The sequence below is a fragment of the Tetrao urogallus genome (genome assembly GCF_951394365.1).
Source record: "Tetrao urogallus genome assembly, chromosome: 2".
NCBI lineage: Eukaryota > Metazoa > Chordata > Aves > Galliformes > Phasianidae > Tetrao > Tetrao urogallus.
In genome coordinates this window covers 79,483,905-79,492,694 of record NC_136814.1, presented here as the reverse complement: position 1 = coordinate 79,492,694, position 8,790 = coordinate 79,483,905, and positions in this window count along the sequence as shown.

Below are 8,790 nucleotides of genomic sequence, written 5' to 3'. Positions count from 1 at the left end.
ACTCATTCATTCAGGACAGCCTATGCTATAGAATCACAGAATGGTTTGTGTTGGTAGGGACTTTAAGGTCACCTACTTCCAACGCCATTATAGGCAGGGACACCTCCCTCTAGACCAGGTTGCTCAAAGCCCCATCCAGCCTGGCCTTGAATGCTTCCATGGAGGAGGCATCCACAACCTCACTGTTCCAGTGCCTCACCATGCAACCACTTGTTCCAGTGTCTCACCATGCAGCAGAAACTGAGAAGTGTTGAAAGGAGCAGCCCCCTTTCTTATTTCATAGGTGCTACTTGGTAACAACATCTCTTTTCTGTTGGCAGATCTGTTCCATGGGGAATGATATTCAATATCAGGTTCTCCCACTGCTGCACCTGCATCTCAGAAAGCAATAGCTGCCTGTCACTGTCACTCTTCTGCCCAGTCCTGAGAACATCCTGTGCAGATGGCTGGTCTGTCCCAACTGTACTTTTGTACGGTGTACCTACTGATGAGGAAATGCAGGTATATCATTTAGTGCAGTCCTGGGCTTACAGAAGCTGCACCAACAGGCATAATCCTGATCTAAAACATTATGCTTAAAGCCTTCTCATCTTATTACTAGATGTGCACTTCTTGTATGTGATAGGTAAGCTTTCCCCTAAGCTGAAAATACAGCACTTAAAATCTGCCCTACTGGGACTGCAAAGAACTGAACCAGAGCTCAGCCTTTTCTCACTGGAACTGGGGTCTGAACTCAATTCACCTAGTAAAGTGGGAAAGGACTAAAGATTGTTTTGTCTGTTTAATACACTTCAGAAATAAGTAATTTTTAAGGAACCTAAACTAAAAGCATCTTTAAACAAGATTTACGGGTAAGTAAAGCTCAATTTTTCATCAAAATCTTGAGAAATCTAAATACTGAATTTCCCCTTATTTAGAAATGTGAAATAGATGCAAGAAACAAGAGGTAGATGCTTGGATAGAAGTGATCACAACTGAGACTGTTAGGACAAGCCTTTGGGCTATAGGTATTACCTGCAGAACGCAGGTATTTGAAAAGCAATTTCTCATGGATATTTTCTGTCATTATGAAGCCATCATAGCAACTAGTAAACTGAATTGCCTTTGTTTAAAGAAGTCCCAAGAGCTGCAGTACTCTTGGTAGACATATACTAAGGCTGCAGATTTTGGATCTGAGATTGGATTTCAAGCACAACAAAGATCAGGAATAATTCCTTCCACGAGCTTTTCCCATTCTAAACATAGGGAACATTTGCAAAATTCCTAACTGGAAATGAGTGTTGAATATCATCAGTGTTTGGAGTTATGAATCTCCAGAGTTTTTTAACTGAAACTCATCTGTAGCTCAAAGTCAAGGCTGGATAAAAACAGAGAAACTTCATAAAAAAACTTCCATCATTTGACTGCATTACACTCACAGTGCCTTGTCTTTTGTTCCCATTTACAACATAACTACATTTTCTACAGAGATAATTTTAAATACATATTTGCTTCTAGTCTGAGTTAATAAGCTAGTAATTACCAGCATGCTTTTACAAAAACAATATTCAAATTCTGTATCCTATGTCTGGCTCTTGCAGTGATACCACTCGAAGCTGTATGATATATTTTTATTACTACTTAAAAACAAAAAGATTTACTGTGTTGCAGAACTACTCTGAGCCTTTCACATTCTCTGTATGGGTTATTAGCATCCATGGGACTTAAATGACTACATAATGCCACCTAGAGGCGTGAGGCCTGTAGTTTTCTGAGAACAGCTGAATTTTAAATTAACTTTGTCACTTAGGAGATCTAATGGTGCAACCTGTGACCAAAAAGCATCACAATTATGACTTTGATGTTTTTAAATGAACTTTTCTTCTACACTTAAACGTTTCAAACCGTGTTTATATAGATTGCAAAGCCTGTTATTATCCATTTATAGCAGGTATAATAAATATTTAGAGTCTGAGAGCAAATATACAGCACCCATTCTAACACAAATGTATTTTGTATACTAGAGAGAAAACATGAGGCGTATAACAAAAAATAATAATGATGCAACTATTTATTTTTAACTCTTTACATTTTACATATATCCTTTCTCTGTGCAGGTCACACCTCCGAGCCAGTGCAGAACACTCTGTGTGGTACACAGCACCCACAGCACAGTTATGTGCCCTGTAAATCAAGATAAACCACAGGAGCTTTTGTTCTACCGGATGTTTTATACAATTCCTTTGGAAATAAATCCCTTCATACAAGCCTTCATGTCTCATTTTACCTGTTTCCTTAACCTGAGTCTTGGCTTCTGGCTTCACCATCCCTGTCTACATCTGTGTAAGTAAATAATACCCTGGCCATATGGCATTCCTTTATCTGCTGCCAGATTGCCTACTAGTAATCCTTGTATTGCGCTAACCTGAACCTTCCCCAGACACTATCTAGGCAAGTGTTTAGCTGGTACAAAGCAAAATTGTCACAGAGTCTGCTCCAATAATTTCACTGTATCGTCACGTGGCGGTGTTCAGGCTGCTACTCTGCACCAGTTTAATTCAACAGTAAAGAAGTATTTTTCAGTTTTTCATAGCTGTTCTTTCAGCTACATCCACAGAGCTCAGTTTCTACTAGAGAGCTTACCACAACCCCTCTGATGTTCTGAAAGATGAGGCGGCCTTTTCAGAAATAGTCAGGTGGAGCAGTAAATGGCATTTCAGAGTATTTAGCCTACGATGGAAAGAAATGGTTCCTGAATATTCCAGCAGCACTACATTAACCTTCTCAGGCCTATAGCACCACCAGTGTCACTGCACAGCAAAGTTCCTGTTTAGGAACTCCACTCAGACCTGGTATTTAGGCACCTGAAGCATTGCATATGCATTTCCTATTTTCTTTCCAAGGTAAAATTTCTTACAAGTGGACATTCCTCTCACAGTTCATGTATATACATGGCTTGAACACATGAACTACAGCCATCTCTGATTGCCCCTTCTTAAGAAGCATTCAACACTTTCGGTCTTAGATTCGCATATAAATGGTGGATAAGTTAACCATATATATTTCTTACAAAAATAATTCACAAACTTTTTCCCATTCTCCATTTGCATCTCCTGTTCTCTACAGAGAACACAGAGGGAGCATTTCTGATGCTCCATTACACGATGTTTCCTGAAAAGCTGCAGCAGCCTAAGCTTTCATTTTTACATGGTGTGTGTCTAGACATTTTCACTGCAATGCTGGATAACACTTAAAATGCATGATACCCTTTTCATTTTTGCAGTGACTTTTTCTAAACTCTCTAACTCTCATTCAGTTGAACACCCTCTTCCTTCCTGTAGAAATGTATAATCTTTTGTCATGAGGTTAGTAAATGTGACAAAAATACCATCCTAAGAATGACAAAGTACGTTTTTCTGAATGTAATAAACTTACCAAATATCTCATTAGTATACATTTCATGTATATGCATTCACTACAAATGCAAGTATCAGTATGTATATCCAAAAAAATCCAAACAGCATAAACATTAGCTACAGAATATTTGACATCAGGTCTTAAAATTCATGCTACATCATGTAGATCATAATTGAATATATGTTAAACAACAGAATAAGTCTATCCACTGAATTAAAATTTAAATTAATTTTCCAACTTTTTTTTCTAGAAGGATTATATCAGAAATCTGAAGCCTAAAAAGCAACAAAACACACTTTCTTACCATAGCCTTTGTCACTGTTTTCCAAAAGTTTCTGGACATAATATTTTGTTGCCAAATTCAAAATTGAAGGTGAAAAGAACAAAAATCCTGAATGGTATTTTAAAGTGTATAGAGAGTAGAAAGTCCATTCACACCCAGAAAGATTTCTTAGAGGGCTCAGCTGAAATCTGCAAACACAGTATACTCAATGTTTGCCATCTGGTCTGTATCACTGCGTAGATTCTAGAAAATGTCTTAAAGACTACTTTGATTCTGTCTAAGTGTGGGATGTACTGTCCACAACAACATTATGCATACTTTTCCCTTACATAATGTCCTGGATACAATGAATAAGGTCAGTACACACTAGATTTACCAGTAGGAGTAATGGCAGCATGGAATAAATATTTGGCATAATTAATACATTTCTGTTTCTCCCATTAACTATTACCAAGGGACGGTTTAAAGCAAGAGAATTATACATAATAAATATGTAAGTTTTGATGTAGGAAAAGGCAAAGGCTAGTTGACATCTTGTTCTTTTAAAAATAGAGTACGAATTTCAACAATAAGGTTATTTAATGCCTTTCTTTTGATCTTAAAACAATCACCACACTGTACTTCATCCCACATACCTCTGACCTGCAAACTGAGACCAGATATCTAAAGTATTCGCTTTTTTTGTGGCAACGCCCGACATCTGAAGATACATGAATATATATTTACAAAGGTACAAAGAGATATAATCTCATTTAAACACTTTGGGTTTGAAAATGGGATCAGAATTTAACGTGTCGTATGTTTTACTCAAATGCAAATTCCCTTAAAAGAACTTTATATATATATTTATACAGATAAAGAGAGATGGTGAGAGAATGGAAAGAGTGGAGGGGAAGTAACACTATTAGCTAGATTCTTTGTTTTCTTACAATTGCCTCATACCTTAAACATCTAAGCCAGAATTTTCTACATAGGATCTCAGTTTCTGACTCAGGTTATTTTTATTCAGTTTGAGAAAATCTACTTCAACAAAGAATTCTTGCCGCCTTGCAGTAAAGACTGCAATGGCAAAATCTTCTAAAATTAAGATTAAATAGGTATACATCATTCAACTCATTTGGCTACTAAATTTCAGTAGCAAATAACAGAAGAATGAGGTAAGAATATACTGCTTGCAAAAATTAAAGGGTAAAAGAGAGAAAAGAACAGAATAAAGCTTGCTTTTGCTAGTTTTTGTTTGTTTGTTTGTTTTTTAAGAAAAAGGTGTATTTGAGGAACTATATTTCCACTTTTCAAATTACCTTCAGAAATAAATTTTATTTCTCACTAAATAATAGAACTCTTAGAGTTGGAAGGGACCTCTGAAGGCCATCTAGTCCAACTGCTCTGCAGTGAACAGGGACGCCACAGCTAGATCAAGTGACCCAGGGCTTGATCCAGCCTCGCCTTGAAAGTCTCCAGAAATGGGGCATCCACCACATCTCAGGGCAGCCTGTTCCAGTGCCTCACCAACCTCACTGTAAAAGACTTTCTCCTCATATCTAATCTAATTCTACCCTCTTTAAGCTTGAAGCCATTTCCCCTTGTGCTATCACCACAAACCCTGCTGAAGGGTCTGTCCCCTTCTTTCCTGTAGCTCCCCTTTACGTACTGTAAGGCCGCTATCAGGTCACCTCTGAACCTTCATAGCATTTTTTAGCAGCACTACACACTACTATCACACAAGCGTGAGATAGAAGTTTTGGAAGCAAGCTTTAATGAATCAACTATTTCTCATTCACACTTGTAAGTTATAAAAATTACAAAAGTGGCAATATCTAACCATTTGTAATGACTGACTGAAGTAAGTAGTGAGATAAGTAGAGTGGAAAATTCATTACACTGTGTTGTTTAATTTGATTTCTTGAATTAAATGATTATAAATAGAATATCCCTGATCAAACATTCAGTCTGTAATTAAAATGTTTCCACAAAACCCTAATCACACAAAAGTCATATTAAAATGAAACTGTATGCAACAGTATATACTTCAAGGTTTCTCAAATGATCAGCCTGCACACACATCTTTTGCAGATTGTTACTGCTGATAGGGGGAAAAAAGAAAGAAAAATAGATGAGCCAATACAGTACGAATCTGCCCCCTGGTGACAAACTAAGAAAAACCACTACATCTGCAAAGACCATCAGACAAGACAACTAGCCCAGAAACATCAATGAGGAAGGGGATAAGCAATTCAATTAATATTTGAGACACTTGGATGTGGCATAGAAAAGGAAAATTATCCAGTACTCTCCTCTTCAAGTCTAGGGATGTTTCTGTGATTTCAATGCTACTTTGGAACTCAGTTGCCAGTTTATAGGATTCATCTAATCCAATAGAGATTCCTATGCTATAGAAATCTATGTCTGAGCTAGGAATCTAAATTCTCCATGTAGTAAATTGAAAGAAACAGGAGAGCAATTTAACTCAGGTATTTATCCGAAAATATCTGAAATAAATCATACCTTAAAAGTGCCTATTCCTCTCTATTAAGCTCAAAAGAAGGGCAGACCTCTAGCTCAAAAGTAGACCAGTTCTGTAGTCATCTAAAGGCAAGTGATGAATCGCACTGTCTGTGTTTCTGCAACAAAGGATAACCGCATTTCTGACTTCGATAGAAGAATTTTAAGGCATTAGAAGCTGTGAATATCTCAAAAATTGACTTTTTATGGGGCAGGTAGCTGTAACAATTTTATTTATATAATAGTATTTATAGAAAAATCTTATCTTTGGGGGTCAGTAATTTGAGATTTTATAGATATATGTATATATATATATATTTATATTGTTCTTAATAGTACCTCACTTCATCCATATATTTTACAAAAATTTGTCTGTACTATAAATACTATTACAGCTGTTTCCTAAAATACAAAGTTAGGCAAAGTGCTACTTCTCTAATTTCATAATAAATTGTCTAAATAAATTACCTAACTTTCCAAAATATTCACCAGTTGGTCCTGATGATAAAGACTTTGATTTGTATCTTCTCCTCCTTCTGTAGTCTTATGTCAAGTATTTTTCTCTTCTCAGCTTGAGGTACACTGTTTTCAGTTCTTCAGATTCCTTGCTTTCGTAACTGAAAGAGTTGCTGTATTCAACAGCTCCTGACTGAGACCTGAAGGAATTACCTTCATCACCTTCTTTCAAATTGAGCAAAGGAGAAAAAGAGAGTTTTTCTCTTACAGCTGACTGCTCATTCTCAACCTCTTGAATGGTACAGTAAAGCAAAAAAAGTAGTAATCTAAGGGTTAATTTATCTCATGCTGACAGATGAGTTTATCTTGCAGCACTGACACTTTATTGCTAATGCAGGTAATTGCTTCTGGTTTTGGACCTACAAAACGACACATTTAAAAGCTGGACGACTGCTGTAAACTATGAGTATTGCACCAGAAGCTCCAATAAAGAATTAAACATATCTCCCCAGAAGTCATGATTCAAATAAGGACAGATGGTGGATCTCTAGTAAACTAACTTAAGCTCTGCTGCAGCAATATATCCAGAAAATTTTACCTCTGAAACATAAATTTCTGAGCTCATTCACCAAAGTCACAAATTGTAGCTATTTCTTAAAATAGAGTTCAATATCAGAATGCCATTACAGTGTTCCAAACCAGTTCTGAGCTATTTTATATGTACACAACTCCCACAGTGTTATGGCTTGCAAACATCCTGCAAACAACACTTAGGGAGCATAAGAACATCACGAAAATCCTTGTGACCCAAAAAAGGCAAACACTGATTTTAAATAAATGCCTGCTAACTTGATTCCCTCGTGCTTACCTGTGAAGGCAGGATATCATTACAAGGGCTGCTCTGAAAGTAGTGCCTCCTCTCTTACAACATTGCCCATGGCGTCAGAGGAGGATGTTGGTGGTATAACAGTGGAGGCTGAACCTTCCCATCAATCATCCATTCCATTTTGTTGCCTTTCAACAGATTGCAGCAATGGGGCAGTCTGACAACATGGCATCTGACATGGAAGCGTGTACGAAGCAGAGGTGTGGAATTAAACTCCTCCATGTGGAAAGAAGATGGCACCCAGTGGTGCATTTCAGCAGCGCAAATAACGCTCCCTCTGCTGGTGCAGACATTTATGAATGTGTCATGCAGGCTCTTGCTCGTGGCTGGTGAAAACACACAGGTAATGCTGGTGGCTATGTTGAAAAATAACATTTCGTAGCTGAGAATTTGCTCTATCCACCCGCGCACACACAGAGGCGCGAGGGCCGGCGCGCCCTTCCCGCGCTCTGCCGGAGGAAGCACGAGGCGGCGGCGCGCGGCCGCGTGCCCGGGGCCGCCCAACTGTCGCTCCCTCACGGCCGCTGGATCCGGGCAGGCGGCCGCGCACCTGTGCTGTAGCCTCGTCCCCGCGGGCAGGAGGGGGTCGGGAAAGCCCAGCGTTGGTGTCACCCGACGGGTGAAAGCTAGTCTTCCTGGGCTAGAAGCGTTGCTTTCAGTTTTTCCCACAAGCCAAGGCTTTTCCATTCTCTCTGGATTCATAAGCCTCCCCCGAGGCAACACTGGGAAGATGTTTCTCGGTCCTGCTTCCAATTCTGCTTCCTTCAGAAAGTTGCTTCCAGTATGTAAGTAATCATTTGTGATGAAACTTTAAAAAGGAAAAACAAGCAAAATTGCACACACGACCGAAAGCCCAGTGAGGGAAGAAGGATTTCACCAGCAGTGCTGATGAGAGCTGATGGAGTAGCACTGATGCAGTTACACTGCACTTAGCTCGAGCACATGGCTCTGGTTTAGAAGGGCAAATTATATGTTCTTATCTCTGAACTTTGTAACGTGAGTGAAAGGTATATCGACCCATTATAAGGAATGTTTTTAACTTCTTTTTTTAGTTTAGAAGGCAAACTGTTAAGGAAGTCAAATACCCCAGTTTACTGTTCTGATCACTTGAGAGAATTTGAAAGACTAACTTCCCTGGGTGCAAGAGGGAGCTAGGTAACTTCAAACCCCTGTTCATGGTATGGAAAACTATTCCGGCCTGTGCTCTGCCCACTGGCTTTTCTGAGCTCACACACTTACATTCTTCAAACTCTCTCTTTTTTTCATC